The sequence below is a fragment of the Strix uralensis genome, chromosome 1, assembly GCF_047716275.1.
Source record: "Strix uralensis isolate ZFMK-TIS-50842 chromosome 1, bStrUra1, whole genome shotgun sequence".
Lineage (NCBI taxonomy): Eukaryota > Metazoa > Chordata > Aves > Strigiformes > Strigidae > Strix > Strix uralensis.
In genome coordinates, this window is record NC_133972.1 from 30,062,968 (window position 1) to 30,082,669 (window position 19,702).

Genomic DNA, 19,702 nt, shown 5'->3' on the forward strand with positions numbered 1-19,702 from the left:
AAAGCTGAGTTGCATTTCTTCTAGTTCAGTATTATTCACTGATGCTGCAGATTTTATAGACCAGAAAACGTGCTCTTACAACTTACATAAGGTTTTTTTCCTTTCTTAATTCTGTATATTTTTCTATTCAAAACAGTCAAGAAATCTTCTTGCACTTTACTATTCATATCACGTTATGACTGATGTAAAATAATACTTAACAAGAATAGGTGGTGTTACTTTTGATAGATGTCTGGGAGGTATGTTAGCTGTTGATGGGATTACTGAAACATCATATCTTTTGCAAGAATTTTTTTTTTTTCACTGGGAATACGAAGTGGTATAATTACTGTTTAGTGCTATTAAGATATCCCTGGTATATTCTGGTAAAAACATATATCCCTTGCTATATCCACTCTTCTTTAATTTCTTTGGCGAATGATCGTCATAATATTTACTTTCTTCTTTTGCCAATTAACTGTGGATATTTTATTAAGTCTCATCATAGAAAGCTTGAGTAATCAAGCTCAGCTGATCCTCAAAGTTACCCAGAAAGAGAAGTTGTCACCACGACTTACTGTTTGTGGATACCCAAAGGATTTCTGCTTAATGTGTTCTGACAGCTTTCCATGCTCTGCAGTTCAGCTGCTATAGATGTGATGCCACTAAAATGTGGTGGCTGAGGCAGCATGTGCAAACACAAAATGGCAGGATGGGCAAGTTTATCGTGCAGTTTCTGAAGACAAAGGGGAGAGGGTATCAAATGATACCTGCTTCATCCTTTAGAGTCCTTTGATAATAAAGCATTTCACAACATTCTTGAGACTACAGCAGACAGGAATATGTACACAAAGTACAGCATGGAATTTGAAATGTGCTCCACTTGTATATTTTGTGTACAAAGTGAGGTGCTTAGGGCTCCTTTTCTCTTGACATTGTGTAAGGTCAAAATCACCTACTGTGGCCCAAAGAAGCCCTATGAGAAAAGTAGGATATTACCCATACTGAGGGCAGCAATCAGGCCAACAGCAGCTTCCTACCAGACCATTTTACTGTAACAATGTGAGGTTAGACTCATACTGTTTAATCTCATGGAAGACTTTAGAAGGCCTTGGTTCCCATGGAGAAGCACTCTCTCTGGTAGTAAAATGTGCTTCACAAACCCCTGTGAACAGTGGCACAAACCCCTGAACAAACTCACTTGTATGCAGCATAAAAGGGGATCAATGCCGCGGCATGAGGAGACTGACTAATGAGGGGATAGTCAGATTCAGATGGGGCTAGGTCAGTACTTTTTCATGATTTGGTGGGAAAATCAAACATGAAAATTCATTTTTATAGGATGGTATTAACTTGCAGAGGTAAATACAAATGTAGAAAATGAGTAGAATGAGTAAATGAACAACTGTGGGGAAGACTACGGGATAGGAGAGGGAACTGTTTGTCTTGTATGTCAAAATAATTGAAAACCTGACAGAACATAAAATGTTTTTTGCTTCCTGACCATCTTGAAGTCATTAAGGAAATGACAATAAATTTTCATAGAATTTATATTTCCCATTCACTTGAATGCCTGGTGCATTGTATTTCCTACTCAGATGGTGGGCTCCTTCTGCCAGGCACCGGCAGGTTGGTGTAAATTACCCAGCAGAAGTTAGAATGTTCTTTCATTACAAGCTGACAAGCTGAAAGACACATGCAAAACCCAATACTCTCCCCATCCCTTGCCACTGTCTCATTTCTTCCTCCTTCCTCAAGAAACCTTAGGAAAAGAATTCATAGTCCTTATCTGAAGAAAAGTGAAATTCTTGTCTGAAAACTGCTTGATTTTGAGCAGGGAAAAGACTTCAAAGTTAAACTGTGGCTTTTCTCAACTTTTTGAATCTACATGATACTTTGATTTGCTGCTTTGTTTTTAATCCAGAGTTTAAAAATAATGTTTCCATGCTACACAACTTAGAAACAAAAATAAAGTTCTTAATAACTTGAACTATGTTTCAAGAAAATCCACTTCTGCATTGTACTTTTTACCCCATATAAATACTAGTAAGAAGATACAATGCAAAAAACCCCCTTTCTGCCTGGCTCAGCACAAGAAGGATTTATCTCAATTTAGATAACATTATTTGAACACTAAAGTACTGAGCAATGAATCACACATTTCTTCTGAGGCATGCAGGTTTCCTTGCATATGAAGTTGGGTGAGCCTTGGAACTTTCCTCATAGAAATATAAAGCATACCTAACTCTGTACTCTTCTAGAAGAAAACTCTTTTGGACTATGAAAAGACCAATGGCATATTTGTTATGTTGCAGTTTCATCAGTAGTTCTTCTACCAGTAGTTTAATTAGGTCATGATACCTGTGGAATTATTTAATACGATATGGTAATATTATATCTGCTATGTTGGCGGTCTTCAGGATGGGGATTCTGTTACCCTTATCACTATGTGAGGCAGAAAGAATGTGAAGACTCTAGAATAATACTAGCACAAAGTATCAGTAGCATCAAAAGAATCAAAAATTAAAATGAATGTTTGTTGGGGTTTTTTTGGCCTAAATTATTAATTTCATTTTGTGGAAGTCAATTTAGTGTTTCATGGGAATGGACTTGGCTTTTTCTCCCTCCTTGTCTGAACTCCACTTATGTGGAGTTTCTTATGCTCTCACTCTTTACCACAGAAGCGTCTGTATATTCGCAATAGTGCTGAGTACACAGTACGGTAATATTAAGGCTTTATTTAGGACAGTCTTTCTGTGGCATTAGTAAAAAGCGGGCAGGTTCTTGGTGGGATTTTTCTGTCTTCCAAAACCAGTAATTGAACTGTGAAGTGCTCTTATATCTTTTGGGGATTTTAACCCACATCTCTAAAGCATCTTACTGTTTTAAACCCAAATATTAACTAGTTGCCCTGGAACGAAGAAGTGTATCAAGCTTTCCTTTTTGCCTGTACAGCACCTACTGCAAGTGAAAGTACATAACCTCCTTATATTCTGACTCTGTTCTTCCATAAACAAGTGGCAATGTTGTTAACTTCAGTGTACACAAAAACAATATTATAAGTATTTTTTTATTCCTTTATTACTTGTAGTATGCAGCCATCTTTCCTCCTTGCTTTTCTTTATTGGCAATACTTGCCATTCAGACATTATTTTCTAAGAAGTTAAGTTACAAAGAAATAATTCCGCAAGAAGCTCCCTTTCAGCTTCATTCCTAACTCCCCCTATTAATACTGAAAGTGTTGGCAGCCACATTTTCATGATGTTTACAGAATTGCTCAGAAATTTACAGTTTCTTTTTTTATTTCCTCTTCTTTGTGAAGATCAAAATAAGTTTTTATTGTTCAACAGTTATTAACATATAAGACCTAATACTCCCACAGGTATATTAGATCACCTTTGGCTTTTTACAATTAGAAGAAAACACCCTGGTGGATATTTCTTTTATCTGTCAATTCACTGGTGTCTGAAGCTGCTACTGCCAAACTCTGGAAGGGTTTGTCCTGAATAAATGCTTGGGGGCTTGGTCTGTAGATTTTTAAATGCCTTTGGGAGGTGAGATCAGATGTGTAAGAATGTGATTGTGTTTATTTTTTACATGAATATGGCTGGTAGAATTCTTAGGGATTTGCTGCATCAAAGATATTTATGAGAATATTGCCCTTGGCTACCATTTGAAAGGGAGCAATGTAGGACAGGGACAGATGAAGGGCAGGCAAACTGATGACTGGCTATAGAGAATGGTGAGAGTCTTTACATCTGGATACCCTTTCTGATACATAGCACTCAAGCAAATTAGGTGAATGTGCAAAAATCTTCAGTCACATTTCCACTTCAAATGTTTGCTTGGGTATTACAGTTCCTGAATGTTCATAATTTCAGAGACAGCAAAGCATGAGTAGGATTAGTCACTCAACAAATGGACTCAGTGTATGCTGTTGTATGTATATGGTGTGGGCTTGTTTGGAGAGCGAGATCTTCAGGCATGTGACTATTATGTTTGACCTTTGGTGTGAAACAGATGTTTGCTGGTTGCGTGCATGAATAGTTCTGCGTTCTTACATCTTCCTGCTTTTAAGGGAAGAATTGGGCAAGAAGACGGTAAGTAAAATCTGGCAGGTTTGTCATAGCAGTTCCTCAGCATGTATAGGTTTACATTTCCCACGAGTAACAGGTAGTAAAAATGATGAAGCAAGCAGAAAAAGAGGAGAGTTACAAAATCAAGTTGTATATGAAGTTTCTCTCACTGAGGATGTATTGTTCTAGTTAGAAGAAGGAGCTATTTGCCTTCAGTTCAGTAAGAGCTCTCGAGCAATACAGAGAACTGTTGGACTCAATGATCTTAAAGGTCTTTTCCAATCTAAATGATTCTATGAAGTAGCTGAAGTGGCATTTAAAAAAATTGTGACATCTACCATTTATATTAATTTTGCTGACCAGAATAGTTATATAATCTATTAGTAATATACATTTGCTGATTTATAAAAATAAGTATGTGTATGCACGTGTGCATACATGTACAGAGGGCTTTTAATTAGTTGCTGAGATAATGTATAAATCTCTGCCCCTTTAAATTTGCTGATTGAAAAATGAAGAATTCCTGACCTTTAAATGTTCGGCTTTCACAGAGGTTACAGTAAATCTCTTAATCTCCCAAGCACTTATTCTCCTCTGGGTTTTTCACAGGCATTATCCACAGGACATTCATTTCCAATCTGTATTTAAATCCAGCAATAACTATGTGGGCTTTGAGCTATCTGCTTTCATGCACTCCTAATAGGCTCTGCCACAGGAACTCTGGATGAGCTGGAAAAAAAATAGATTCAAGCCCAGTCATATTTGGCTTCCATTTCAGCTTAAGCTGAGTCTCTATTTATTCTTGGTGAAGAGAGCATTAAAGAAAGCAATTATTTGGGGGTGAGAGAAGGGCAGGAAGGATCCGCAATAAAGGATTTATTCTGGCTTTATAGAGAACACCAGCGTATCAGTTTTTCAGGTTTATAATGGGACGTAGTTGAACGTATCTGCAGAATGAGGTGTGAGGATTTGAAACATATCCTGGATTTTTGTCAAATGCCCTCAGCACTTTTTTTCTTGTTTCTTACAGAAATTGTAGACCAGATTCTTAGATGTAACTGGTCATAACTTTACTTTGTCCTATAAATACAGAGTAGCGCACAGTGGCATATTTTCCATTAATTTGTAGATGCTTTGCAGTTAATATGCTAAATGACCCATTTTTGTAAGAGAAACTTAGTATTAAATTTATATTATAGTGTGAAAGAAAAAACAGAAACACAGTCTTCTTTTAAGTAGTTACATGAAGCTGCATCTTGACCTTCTGGCATTTTCTCTCCTGTGCATCAAAGAATTTGTTTCAGTTTCATTAACAGTGTACTTAGGGATAGGTAAGTGAAGGAGATTGAAAGAAACTGTGCTGAGGAGACTTATAGATCTGTATTTCCAGCCTATATACAATAACCTAAATTTGAAAACTATCTTAAATTGTATCCAGAAAAATGTGTGATGTTACCAATGAACATGAATCCTTTAGACAGTAATTCTGTTGTTTTCTTCCCATCCTGTTTTCCTTTCTGGCATCATTCTCTTCATTATTCCTCTTCTCTGTTGCCATTCAGTGAACCTTTCCCCAGAGTACAAATCCTTCCACTTTCTGTGCACTGTATTTTCTGACTGTTCTGTGCTAATTCAGCTTTGCTTTGCTGTTTTGGCTTTATAAGCATACTACTTTATCAAAGACAACTGAATAGCCTTCTGTCAATAATAGCAAGCTGCATTTCTTCTTTCCTGCTTATAATATGAGATATACTTTAAATATTAGTAGTATAAAGATTTTATATAATAATTATATTATTACCATTATTTTCTGGTAAATGTGTTTAACTTGAGATTTTACCTTTGAAAATATTCTTACTAGGAAGCATACAGAGTGATGGTGAATTCTTCAGTAGAAGATAGATCTTTGTATTTCTTTCTAAATTGCATGTCTGGGTCTCATGTAGAGCTATAAGTAAAAATAAATGGGCTAATTAAACTGTGATGCTTATTAAACCCTTGGCAAATTCAGTTAGACCCTCTTCCCTGCTGCTGGAAAAGTCTAACTCAGTTCATTATTCACAGCATGAGTAAATTTCTGGATAGATGGAGATTAGGAAGAAAATTCAGGTCAAATCTTGTGAGATGCTGCTTACCTCTTTCAGTTTAGATTAAGGAGCTCGGGCCAAGGAGTATCTTGAGTGGAAGTGATGGACTCACACCAGTATCTTGGCCTCTCATAGTAGCACAAAAAAGGAATTGGAAAGTAGTTGCTGACTTGTACCACTTTGATGTTTGACTTCTTAATTTATTGATATGCGTAACCTAAAGAACAGATCATAATATGATCTAATTAAGTGTTATCCAGCTATTTAGTAAATGATTGCTTGAGCAAACTTGCCTAAAACCCTCTGATGCTAGGAAGAGAATAGTGATGAGCCTGAAACTGGCTTTTTATTTATGTATTTATTTTTCCTCCTTAAGGGAACAAAGCTCTGGCCAACAGTTCTAAATGTGTCTCTGATTCAGTGAATTTATACATTGTGGCTTGTCTAACTCTGTTTTCTTACCAAGTTAAGCAAACGCTTATAAGAGAATGCACAGGGTTTCTGTAACTAGGGAAGTATTACTTAAGATCACTACACTTACTAGGTTATTTAAACAAGACGATCCTATATTGGCCTGTGTGCAGCAACCTATACTTGCACTGCAGATTCCTAGCTAAAATTAAAAATAAATAAATAAATAAATAAAATGTTCAAGGTGAAATAGAGAGGAGACCTGAAAGAATAGTCTACAAATTGGCTAAGTTTAAGGTGGAAGCTTTCTGAATCTGGAAATCTGTTCTTTAATAAATTTTTGTTCAGTGGCTTCTTTTCAAAAACATTGAGTTGTTTGGTCACACCAAGTTCTTGTTTGCTGTAGATTGCTGTGCATTGCTGATGAATATGCATGCTTGTTAGGAGTAACATTCCTTAGCAGAGTGGACCATAACAATAAAGAGAAATTGTCTGTGAAAGAAACTTGTTTGAAATAGCATTTAACTTGCAAGGTTTATGCTGACTGATGGCACATTTAATGATCACGTGGACCAGAGCCCTGAGAATTCTCCTCTCAACTTTCTGAATTTGTTCTTAATTTCTTAGGACCCTGCATGTTAAAGCCTTTCCTTTATTTTTTTTATTTTTGCAAAGTACATTTAAGGAACCAAGATATAGCCATGCTCTTCAGGATTTGAAATCTTCTCAAAATCTGAATTCCGTCTCTCAGAAACACAAGTTTCTGTTTGTCACTTAGAGATTTAAGTTTTAATATTTGGCGTTTGAGCTTAATTTTCCCAACACTTAATAACTGCATTTACATGAGGCCTGTCTTGATGGTTAATTACTGGCAATTTATGGCTGTCTTGACACTTCTAATACACTGATGATTACAGTTAAATCACTTACAAACTTATGTACATTTTAAGTTGTTTGCTTATGAACTGTTTATTCATCCCCTTTCATAGGAAAGCACTGTAGCAGTAGGGACTACAGGTGCTCAGTATGCTGCTGTGTGAATCTGTTTACATCAGCTTCTCATCTGGTAAATTATCTGATAGTCCAGCAGCCATTTTCACCTACTTGTAATAATGATGAGGAAATACAGTAGCTAAGTAACACTTGTCAGCCAGCCCAAATGCAGGTGTGGAATATGAGACATGGATGTTTCCTGGCTCACCCAAAATCTTGCCATGAGTTTCTGGCAACCAAAACTAGAATGAAGGATATCTGCTTCATGTTCCAGTTTTCATGGCTTGCCTTTCTTCTGACACAGTCCAAATCTGGCAGGTAATTCACTTACCAGTCTTTGTATTTCCATCAAAAACTGTGGTACATCGCTTTCTTTATCCACAGCTCCTTGACCAGAATAAAATATATATTTAATGTCATCTTTATAAAAGCAATATTGCAAAACTTATTTTGGTTCAAGGATTTTTGTTCTTTAATAAGGTCCCTCAGATAATAGTTTCTGATTCTTTGGCTTGCAATATAGTATAAACTTTGCCACCTTAGCAGACCCGCTGCCATAAAATTCTGAAGAGAACTATGCTTATATTGATATATTTCTAGGAGTGCAAATGAAATATTCAGCTATGTTTCTTTCCTCAAATCTCGACACGGGAATGGTTTGTGAGAATACCTGCATGTCTGCTGAAGCTTATTTTTCTGTGAATTTTAGTTTGAGAATTTTCTTACTCATTTTTAAAAAAACCCCAACAGCAAAAAAATTGAAACAACCAAAAAGCCACTAAAACAAAAAACAAAATCCCACAAAACAAACAAAACCCCAAAACCCAACCCAAACTTCAGGACATTTTTTAGCTTGGCAAATGAATTATTTTAATCCTCTTAGGACACCAGATTAATTTACAGCATAAATGTTATGTTAGGCTATGTACATTGGGTTAAGCATAATAACATAAAATAACAAGTAGCTCCATAGAGAACAAGAATAGAAATTTACAGCTATGCCATTTCTCATAGTGCTTAATTTAAAAGATGTAAATATAGGGTTATGAACTGGAAGTTACACAAGTTTTCAAATTCAGCCAAATTTATAATTTATTTTACTCCTCTGAAATATAGTTGAACTCATCAGATGCTGAATTGTACGTGCCAAGAAATTATGGTCAAATACTCAGGCTCATGCCAATGAGCTGCTGTTCCGTTCGCTTCCATCAACCACACGGAGCTTTGCTCTCTGAGGATCTTCTGATGTTGCATGTAGGCTTTTGTGACTGTCAGTGTCTTTTTGTTGGTTGTTCATATCGTCACTTTTGCATGGGCCATTTTACTGTAATGGATAGATGGATTTAAAAACCATCTGCAGCTACTATTAATAATCATTCTTCAGTGTGTGTATTTTGACAAGCATTTGGTAACAGCTGTTTGAGCAAAACCTTTTTTTGATTTACTTCCTTTTTATCTAATTTTGCAGTACCATTTCCTTTTTTGTTTGTTTTAGGTAATATTTGTCTATCAGAAAATATCAATCTTAAAATTTTAAGAAAAGCCTTTCCAAATGTCCAGTGAGGTATTTGAACTTAAAAAGAAAGTACTTAGTATAAATTTCGTCAGTGATTTAAAATCAACATAATTTATTTTAGTGGTATTTCTGGCAATAACTTAACAGAAGTTTGGGTGTTACTATAAAGCTCCCTTGTTTAACTATATGTTAACTATTCTGGCAAATCAAAGAAATCACTTACTGTAAAAGTATTTTAAGGAATTTCTTTAATGGTCATATAGTGTGCTTACTCCTTGATTACTGCTTGGTATGTGGTATTTATATCCAGGTAGTAGAAAAGCCTGCTAATGAAAGAAAAGATTATAAAAACTTAAAACATATGTATCTTAATAATTAGACATTATTGCTGCAGATTATACATCCATGGAGAAGAAAAGGAGATATTTTGCCTGATACGAATTGCTCTTCAGTTCTGCAGGAAACATGTTCAGTTAATGTTGTTAAAGCTTGGGATATGCAGGAAAAATCAGTGACCTCTTTAAAAAACAGTTGAGTGAAAATAATGATGCTACTTGATGCTACTTATATTTGGAGCAATAGATTATATTTGCCCCTTTTACATTCTAGAATTACTTTTGGTAATTTTCTTTGAAATAACTGATTTTCCAGACATTTGTGGTACAGTGTTAATGAGCTTTTAACCAGCAGTAGGAGTCCAAAAGAGAAAAAATAGGTTTCATTGTAGTCATTAGAACCACAGGACACAAGGAAAGGAAAAGACTCTGGATATTAAAAATCTCTTCAGCAGCTACTTTACTTCCACAAGTGTTGTTCCTGTTGTTTGACTGAAACAGGATTTGCATGCTCTAGGAGATGTGAGAGTGCTTGGTTACCATTACGAGCAAGTGACAAAGATCTTTTATATACTGTTTTACCAGGTTATATCTTTAGATAGTTTCATCGATGCATTTTCTATTTATACTGTAGTAAGGAATAATACAAAAGTTTCAAATAAAAACCATCATCATTTGGTGGTGATTATACAAGCTAAATTAGTTCTTGGTGTTACAAACCACACTGATGGTGAGTGAAGCGTTTAGTAATAGGAAATAAAGTGAATCCTATCTTCTCTCAATTCTGTAAGGAGGTTTGGCAAGTCTGCCAACAGGGTTATTGATCCTTCTTCCTTTGTGTCTCTCCACTTGGTCAGGCTATTATTTACAGATTATCTGATATTCATAGTATATTTCTTTTGGCATTTGAAATTTTATAAATAGTTCACTGCTTTCAAAAGCCTTCCTCTGGAAAGGCAAGAAATATGGCAAGATCACTTCCTGAATAGACTTTACAAGATTGTCTTTAGTGCAGGACTGTGCAGCTTCTAGCCTGCCATCTAAGGTAGACCTTGTATTTGGAGATAAACTATCTTTTAAGTATATGATACCTTTAGTGGAGATTCTGTTTTGGGAGCAGAATATAACACCGAGTGCGTGTTCTTTGAAAATGTACATGATGATGGTATTGATGGGATCATTTCCCATTATAGGCTTCTATTTTATCTTGACAGCTGAATTTCTCTTCTGCTGCCTTCAGTGTGCTCACTGGGTAAGATTAATTCTAAGTCAGTCTTAGTGATGTGGGTGTACAAATCCAAAACCTCCAAACAAATAGGACATTTCTGTGATAGGTCAGTGATCTCAAAACTTAATACTCTGGGCTGTATGTTCTGGTAACTAACTGGTTTAAATGGCAGCACTACAAACAGAGTTTGGGGAGGAAGAGAACACTGTGTTTTACAGCCATTTTTTTGTAGCATACAGCCATGACTCTGATAGGCATTGTACTGCTTCAGCTGAGGAAACTGCCCTTGCTGCTTTTCCATTGCCGTTGGTAATAAAGCTTCTCGATTTATTACTTAAATTTTTTTAAAATACTAATCAAGAGACAAAAGAATGCAAGTCCTTCCTCTGAAACTGTACTGTCTGTTTTCACTGTAGGAGAGCTTGTATCTCTCTGAATACCAAACAGCTATTGTGGCAGGATACCTTGCTGAATGTACTATCAGATGTTGCCACTTTTCTTGCCATAATAATCATAGTTACAGCTAGTGAACAACACCACTGAAGCAAAAGTTGATTGTTTTTCTAAATATGACTTTATAGCATTGTTTGTATTAGATGCTAAATTGTAGTGCTGCTTCTAGCCTGACCTGAATTTCTTGGGGATTTACAGATGTATTATATTAAGGTACCACCCAGACTACATTAAAATGAAATACAAGTCTATCTTTTTTTTTTTTTTTTTTTGACAGGTGAAGTGCTTAACAGTTCTATTTTCTGGTCCTATCAATTTAAAGGATCAAAAGAAGCTTGATAGTTTGTAATTTAGCACTATGTCACTTTAAGGATAACATCATCTGTTTGCATGCCACTGAAAACCAACTACTCTGTGACAAAACAAGGGAGAATAAGTCCATTTTTTTTGTGCAGACCATACAGAAGAGAAGAAGGATTGTTGAAATGTTATTTGAATTTAAATGTGCTTAAGTAATTGATAGCTGTTTATCTATAGAAATAAAACAAACAGAATTAATTTGCTCCAATACTTGCAGCAGCAGCCTAATTGTAGAAGAGGAGGTGCATTTCTGGACTAAAGGATAGCAACTTGAAAATACTGTCTTTGCTAGCTTTGGCTTTACATAGCTAAAATGCTAAGCCCCTCCCTCCAAAGACAGCCTTTGATGACCTGTGTGCTAATACTTTCTGGCCAGGATTACTCCTGCTTACAAAGGAATCTAATAACTGTCCTTGGCAGAGATTACTGTCTTCTCATGTCACCCGTGATCTCTACCATCGGTTCTGAGTGGGTAGGTTCCTGGGAATCCCATGCATTTTTGCACCGTTCCACAAAGATCTGCCTTGTGTGGTTTCATAGTGCGTTTTTGTTAATAGGACGTTATTACTTGCATTACCAAATTTCAGCGATGATGTAAGACTAAATATTGCAGTTGGTGAAGTGTTTTATTTTGTTCACTAGCGGTGACTTTTGTGTGACAGCTGCTGTAAGGTTTGTGGAAACAGATGCATAGACACATATGAGAATTTCTCTGTTGTCATACTTTAATCTTCTGGGAGGATTCTTTCACAGTTTATAGTTTGTTGTTCCTTCTATATACCTATAACCTCTTGTTAATATTCTTGTATCATTGTTGTTTTAAGAAAAGACTTTGTTTTTGCTGTGTTGTGATATCCCCATTAATACATTTCGGATCTACCTTCTCAAAAGTATGCATTCTTGATGTTTTTTGTGTGTAGCTAACAGAATTGTGCATGTCAAAGTTCCAAGAGGCAGCACTTAGTTTAAAAAACAAAAAAAACCCCACCCTCCAAAACCAACAAAAGCTCCTTATTTGGGGAATTTAAACTAGCTATCTGCAAACATTTCCAGAATATTTCATCATCTACCACAGCAATCCATATAAGATACATTAGAGAAAAGGAAGCAGGCTAAAGACTTGAACTCAGACTCTGATTTTGAAAGGTAAGAGGAACTCCCTGCTGAACAGGCTTGCCTGGTTTGTTTTTCAGAACATTTTCAGTATGAAGAACATGTGAAGGCTAAGTCATGGTTTACGAGAAGTCACTTGATACTTTCTTTCCATGGAACACTTGAAAGGTTTTGCCGGAGTATCACTTGCTCTGTGCACTTGAAGGCGTTTTCAAAGTTATTCTTTATGCCACAGCATAACATTTACCTTGAGTGCTTCCAGTAGTTGATGAAGATGTTAATTTTAGGGCAGTATATTTTTCTGTGACATTCAGTTTTGAAGTAACATCAAGGAGACATTAAGGGAATCTGTATTAAAATCTGGAGAGTTGTACAAATTGTTTTCAGTCTCCTGATGAGTCTACTGGATATAATTTTTTGTGACCTAGAATCAAAGTCCACTTCTGTTTCTCAACTAAGTGTCACACTTAATAAGTGCAGATTGACCAGCATTTGACATAAATGTTACCATTCTCTCTAGCTTCATCTCCAAATTTAATTAAATGCAGGTGCAAGACTGAGTAATAACTTTAGCACTCTGTTCCCACACAATGAACCCACATGTCACTTATAAGACGTCTGATGTCTGATGCGGTTTCCTGTTTGTTTGTGGGAAGTGTTTTCCTTAGGAATTAGTGTCTTATGGAGAACCATCTGAGCTCCAACATCTGCCGCAGGTTGCAATCTGTTGTCCAGTGCTAGAAATCTGATCTCTGTAAATGCTGCTTCTGAGTAAATTCTTTAAGTGGCAGATTCTTAAAGAGCATAATTCATACCTACTTGGGCTATAATACATTCTTTGCTCTTTCCTTTTCATAATTTTCTAGCTGTTCCCCCATAATCTGCAGTCTTCCAAATCTGATAGGGTTCCTCTTGCAATTCGTTGGGACTTCCTCGACTTATTTTTGTAGAGCAAATTGCATATCCTTGGATCAAATGAATGAAAGCTCAGAGAGGTTCTGAGTTTTTATGTACGTGGAAATTAATTTAAACCTACAGCACTTTACATAATTTCATATGAACATTTGATATTTTTGATATATGAATGGGAAATCTATGCCTAGTGTGTTTTGTCTTGGAAGCATGTGTATGGCAGAGAATTGTCTTAATATTTTTTCAATGAATTAGAAATGTTTCTGCTAAATCTGGCTACCCTTAGTGTACTTTTTTCATGCAAGGTAGAAAGATATCTTGTAATTGATGTTGAGCCTGGTTTTGGCTCCTGAATATAGAATTAAATGAAAGTCTTCATTTTAACTTCTTCACTACCTTTTACTTATTTTATATTTAACGTAGGCTTTTTGCATTTGAATGTAGATAAGAGAATCAATGCATAGAAATATTTCAAAAAATAGTCATGCTTGAGTTGTATTTTCCCCACCTTAAATTTGAGACAAGAAATTAATTACTAACATGAATTTTTTTCCTTAGTATAGTAATACTTCAAATTGTTATACAACACATTTTTTAATATGAACTCTTTACTAGAAAGTCATGTTTCCTTATGTCTGATGAACTTGAAGAATATATCTTGAAAGGAAACATAACATCAAGAGCTTCTTGTCTGTGAGAAAACAGGTTTAGAGGTGAGATTTACTCCCCCGTTTTTAACTGATTCTAGGAATGAAGAGAATTGACCTTTTGGTCCAAACTGTGAATAATGTATTCCTGTTTTTTATATATTTTGCTAAATGCTGCAGTATTTCACACTTTATATGCATGTCCGCACACATATATATACATATATGTATGTAAAAACGGAATACATCTGTATATATGTGTTGCTTTAACTGTATAATATTCCAAAACAGAACATGGAAATTAGCACATTGAATAACCGTATCTGAATTTGCATGTTACATGCTGACAGTAGTCTAAATTGTGGTCAAAATATCTTGTACCTTTGCAGCTGTTTGTCATTTCACAGCCTGCTCAAATGGCTTTAATTTAGTCAGTCCAATCCCAGATGCTCTGTCTTTATGGAGTAGTTAGATCTATTTCTGTTATCAAGTCAGAAACTTTTAATTTCAAAAAAGAACTAAAACAGAGTTTTAAAAATATTTCCAGTTCTGCGTATAATGAAAGTTGCTTTAAATATTCTGCACTGAGAATATGATCCAAATAATTGACTTGTAATTGAACAGCAGCAGATCACTTTTTTCAACCTGTTGTGCCACCCAGTTCTTCATGTTTTTATAATAATACAGATTACATGAATAATTATGAGTTACAGAAAAGTGCTTTATCATTTGTACTCCTATTGAGGGTTTATTACTTTACTCAAGATCTGTAATAGTTGGTTCGTAAAGCATTTTGTTTGATTTTCAGTGTATAATAACGTTATTGCTTTCCTTTTGTTTTGTCAAATGCTTCAGGTTTTTTTTCAAATTTTTGTAACTAAATTTAGTTGTAGAAACTGAGTACTTCCAAACTCCTATGCTCCTTTTCCAAACACAAAACTGTTATTCCATTATAGCCAAAACTGCAATTAAACACTTTTATTTGATGTTAATAAGAGGTGACGCTGTTCTGTTGATATCTTGGTGGTTCATGACAGGTACAATTCTATGCACTCTAGGGAAGAGGTCGAACCAGTGTTTGTCTTCAAGTCTGCTAGCTTTTATACAGGTATAATTTTGTCGTGTTCTAGACTTACTATTAAACCTTAAATTTTATTTAAAGGCATTAGCCCTTTATGTGAATGTTTTGGCTGTGTTTTGTCATTTGTAGATTATTTCTTATTTTTTCATACACAGATCTAAAAAATTGTACTGAATAGATTTTCTTCTCTGAATAAAACAGTATTTATGCAACTGGATATGTTGCTTGTCCATCATAACTGTTTGCACAGTTTTGATGAATATAATCTGTTTTTCTGTTGGGTTTGTTAGTCCTTTTAATACTTTGAGAAGCTGAATTTTAAAAAGAGAAATTTATTTATTTCTCCAAAGTAACTGTAGCTATTTAACTTGTAGCTTGAAGAGTTACTGTAGTGTCTCCCAGCAAAAAAACACAGCCTGTGTGTGCTGTGTTGTATTACACTACCTGTGAGTATGAAATGAAGGAGACGGTGGAATAGCTGTGACTTGATTTGAAGATACTCCTGGAAGAGGATAGGATAGCTTCAGAAAGTTGTGGTGATTAATTTGATACTGAAATCTGAGGGGAAGATTTGGCCATGGATCACTACCCAGAACAGTTTTCAAACACTGCCTTTACCGAAAATTCTGTGGGTTCAGTAATGACTGTGGATACAAAGTTGAACAGTTACAGTAATGAATGATGTCAGTTAGTAGTCAGCTGCTGTTATGAAATCTTCCCTTGGCTTTTTAACTAACTTGTTATGTCTTGGATGAAATTATGTGATCGCACAGGTTTGGTAGCATCATTCTCCTGTTAGGTGTTTAGTATCCATGAGAGGGCACTGTATTACAGATGTGGAGAAGAGATGCATGGAGAGCCTGACAAGCAGCATGTCTTTAAAGATATAGTTGAAGATAAATCTGCTAAATATCTTTTGCTATTACATTTCAAAACCAAGGCAAGCTATTTTTATTTCTTTAGAAATATGAAAAGTTTAAGTATTCAGAGACTTCACAGTAATTTAATACGAATATACACTATGCAACAATTAATAAAAGGAAATAATACAGGTTTGAAATACTGCCTCTTTTGTATTGCTGGACACTGAAATTATTTAGGCACATATTTTTAACTAGTTTATTTTAACATGTCGAGATTAGGAGTGGTTTACATTTATTGGAATGAAAATGAAATGAATGCACCAAATGCTCCACCCCCTCCCCTCCCCCTTTTTTTTTTTTTTTCCTAGCTCACTGACAGGCAGAATAAAAGAATGATTTTCACTTTTCCTTGTTCTTTCTGAATCCAGGCAGAAAGTGTTAAAATGCAAAAGCTGTAAGTCTGACACTGTAAATTTAAATTATAGTAGCAGCTGCAGAACTAGTTTTTCTACATGGGCAAATTAAACCTAATAACATGCCCCCAAACCCCTGAGAGGCTGCCATAGCAGCACCAGGCACAAGCAATTTCCATACTGTGGAGCTTGAAAGAGTTCTGCTGAGATGCAATTGAAGCCAGTACCAGGGTTTTTTCCTGGTGATTTCCTATATCAGCTCTCCAGAGAGCATGTTAAAGTGCTGAAGCTTAAAGGCTTCCATGTTTTCAGGAGTTGGGAGACTATCTAACATCAGTGTTATTTGTGCACCAACCCAACTGTTTCAATTACCAATTTATCGCTGGGGACCAGTAATGGATTTTTAAAGTTTGAAGATAGATCTGAGCTCTTGCGTTCTAAAAGGAAATTCACAATTCTGTTAGGGACATAGTGTAGATGCTGAATGGTTACAAGATTTAACCCTACTGTTTTGGGTAGCATTTATTAATATGCTTTTATAAATCCTATTAGAGCTGCAGTATTGCCCATTCTGCTCTACACTGTGGTATGAAACTGAAATCTGTGTAAAAAATACTGGAAATTGTGTTATTGCTCCTATTAGTTTAATGTAATAAAGTTACCTTATCCCCACCCTCAGACTCAGAATTCTTTGGCAGACTTAGTAAACTGTCGTGAAAGCCAAGAATCACATTATGGTCTCTCGAGAGGTGAAACACAGTATCTGTGTTTGTAGTGCATAGTGTCACTTGCACTGTTCCACAATGCACCTAGACAGGCAGTTAATTTTCTGCATGTGCTTACACTAATTTGGGCAGAGAAGGAAGTATTGCAGGTAATTGTCTGAAAAATCGGAAATATTGTGTTACTCCCTATCAGTGTAATGGGATATTATTTTGGTACTTCTTTTTGTAAAATAGCTAATTTGCGTTAACTGCAATTGGGAAATGTATTCTTCTAGACCTATTTTTCTGACCCTGAGTACTACAAATTCACAGCCTGTTTTGGAGGCATCTAAAATATGCCAATCAAAGGAGTTTCATGCATTATTTTGAAACTGGAATTTTGTAATCCATATGGAGTGATCAGGGCAAGATAGTTGCTTTTACACCCGGCAGAGTGTACGTGGCACAGTGTGTGTCTCACAGCTGGGAACACCCCCACCCCCACTCAGGCTGGGGGGGTGCCCAGAAGGGTATGGGGTGCTTCCAGGTTTCCCCTGCATGGGTGACTGGAGACCACTGTGGGTGTTGCTGGAGGAGCCCAGCGTAGGTTAATGCCTGCCTTGCAGAGTAGGCGTGCTCAGGGATTTGTTCAGTCATCTTCTTGTAGGTTTGAACAGCTTCTTTTTGTTTATTGTTTCTTAATTGTAGGTACAGTTTACTGAGGGTTGGAGAGGTGGGTTTTTATTTATTTTGTGGGGTCTTTTTTTGGTTTTTGTTTCCTCCAAATAGAGTCCCCATGTCAGTTTTCCTTTTGATTTCTGTAGACTGTTACTACATTGGGAATATGGAGGAACAGTTGACTGTGACTGGCTTGCTGTAAGAGCTGGATTTCTGTGTAGCCTGCCATATAGCTCTGTTGGGTAAGGATACCCAAGAGGGGTTTCGTTAGTGCTGCTGGAGGGTTTTTTAAATTATAAGCCAGTGTTCTCAGGAATGCTGATGAATTTCAGTGACAACTTTAGTAAATCAGACAAGACATTTTCAGCTGTTCTTCTAAATTTGATGCCTTATCCTTTGTGTGGTTTGGGCATACAAAGGACTCTTTTAAAGGGAAAGGTGTGACTGCAGTTCCACAATTCACAACATTAAAAAAAATATTTGAAGGCTTTGTATCGTTGTTTAATACATTTTAAGAAAGTAGATTAGAATGATTTACGAAGCTATCAATTCCAGCGTGTCAGTAATTAAGGGAAGAGAACTAGGATGAATTCAATATGTATCTAATACTTGTTGTGGATCACTTTGTCTAGCATGTCATCCAGAACTTCAGCTTCAGAGCAGCCTGTTGACAACATGTGTAGAACAACAGTTCATGTGTAGAGCCGTGTGGCTTAGCAGAACTTGCCGGAGAGGGGAAAAAAAAAAAAAAGGTGAAGGATATTTTCTGTTTGTTTATTTTCATTTTAAGCACGAAGGGATTTAATGTCATAACTGCTTTATTCAGGTTAAAAGAAAATGGAGTGCCCCTGATGGGACATTGGGAATTTATGGTATGGTGTTGAAACCAAGATCGTGACAAGCAGCACTTCACACCATGTCTGTGGAAGCAGTTATGTTTTCAAAAAGGGTGTTATGCGGAAGGTCACATCTTTGCCTGCCATCAAGATTCTTGTACAATGCAGAATGTCATTTGTATTTTTAAAATTTGTATAAACTGTTAACTGTCCTTAGAGTATGATGGCTGCTTTAAAAATTATTACTTTGTTTCCTGTTTTAGAAACAATTTTGTCTCTAGTTACAGACTCCCTGAATCATACTACCCAGATATCAAATAGTTTATGTGTATAATTCCAGCTGGTTGAGCTGAAAATATTTCATAATACTATACAACAGCTTTATTTCACACAAATAATCTTGTTTACATGTCGTAGTCTGCTGTGTACATCCTCGTTGCAGTTGATGGTTAGGAGATATTGGTAAAATAATTTCCTGGATTCAGTATCATATCCAGTCAGTTATGCTACATAATGAAATCACTAATTTTCCCCAGTTAAATGGCTTCATAAAAATTTTGATGAAAATGAAAAGAAAAAAACTCTAGGGATGAAATCATGTCTCCATTAACCAAAATTTCACGTTAGTTATTCAAGTTTGAGTTCCTACACCCATGTCTAGACTGGGTAAGTATGTTATTCTTACAGATGTCAGCTAAACCCTTTTGTTTTCATTGGTTTTGTGCCAGATATATAAATTCTTTGTATCTTTGAACAATAGTCCAGTTTGATTTCTAGACCTTGAATGTTAACACCAACTTTTGACCAATTTAGAGTGTCTGGCAGAAAGACTTTCATTCAGCGGGTAAGTTTTTTTTCTTGCTGTCAGAAGGCTGTGGAGGGCTTTCAGTTCCTGAGTCCTAGTTCAGGAGATACTTTCCAACTATGACATAATTTGACCTACTCACTTGTACCATTGATATCAGATGTATAGTGGACTTTCTATTACTGCAATATTAAATGTAGTGTGGGATAGTT

At 35.9% G+C, this 19,702-nt stretch overlaps 1 protein-coding gene across 1 annotated transcript in view; it reads left to right on the forward strand.

Moving 5' to 3' along the window:
- The window catches only part of ZNF385D (zinc finger protein 385D), a 446,680-nt gene that overhangs the window by 101,123 nt on the left and 325,855 nt on the right, over positions 1-19,702 (forward strand). The gene's annotated exons all lie outside the window — the stretch shown is intronic.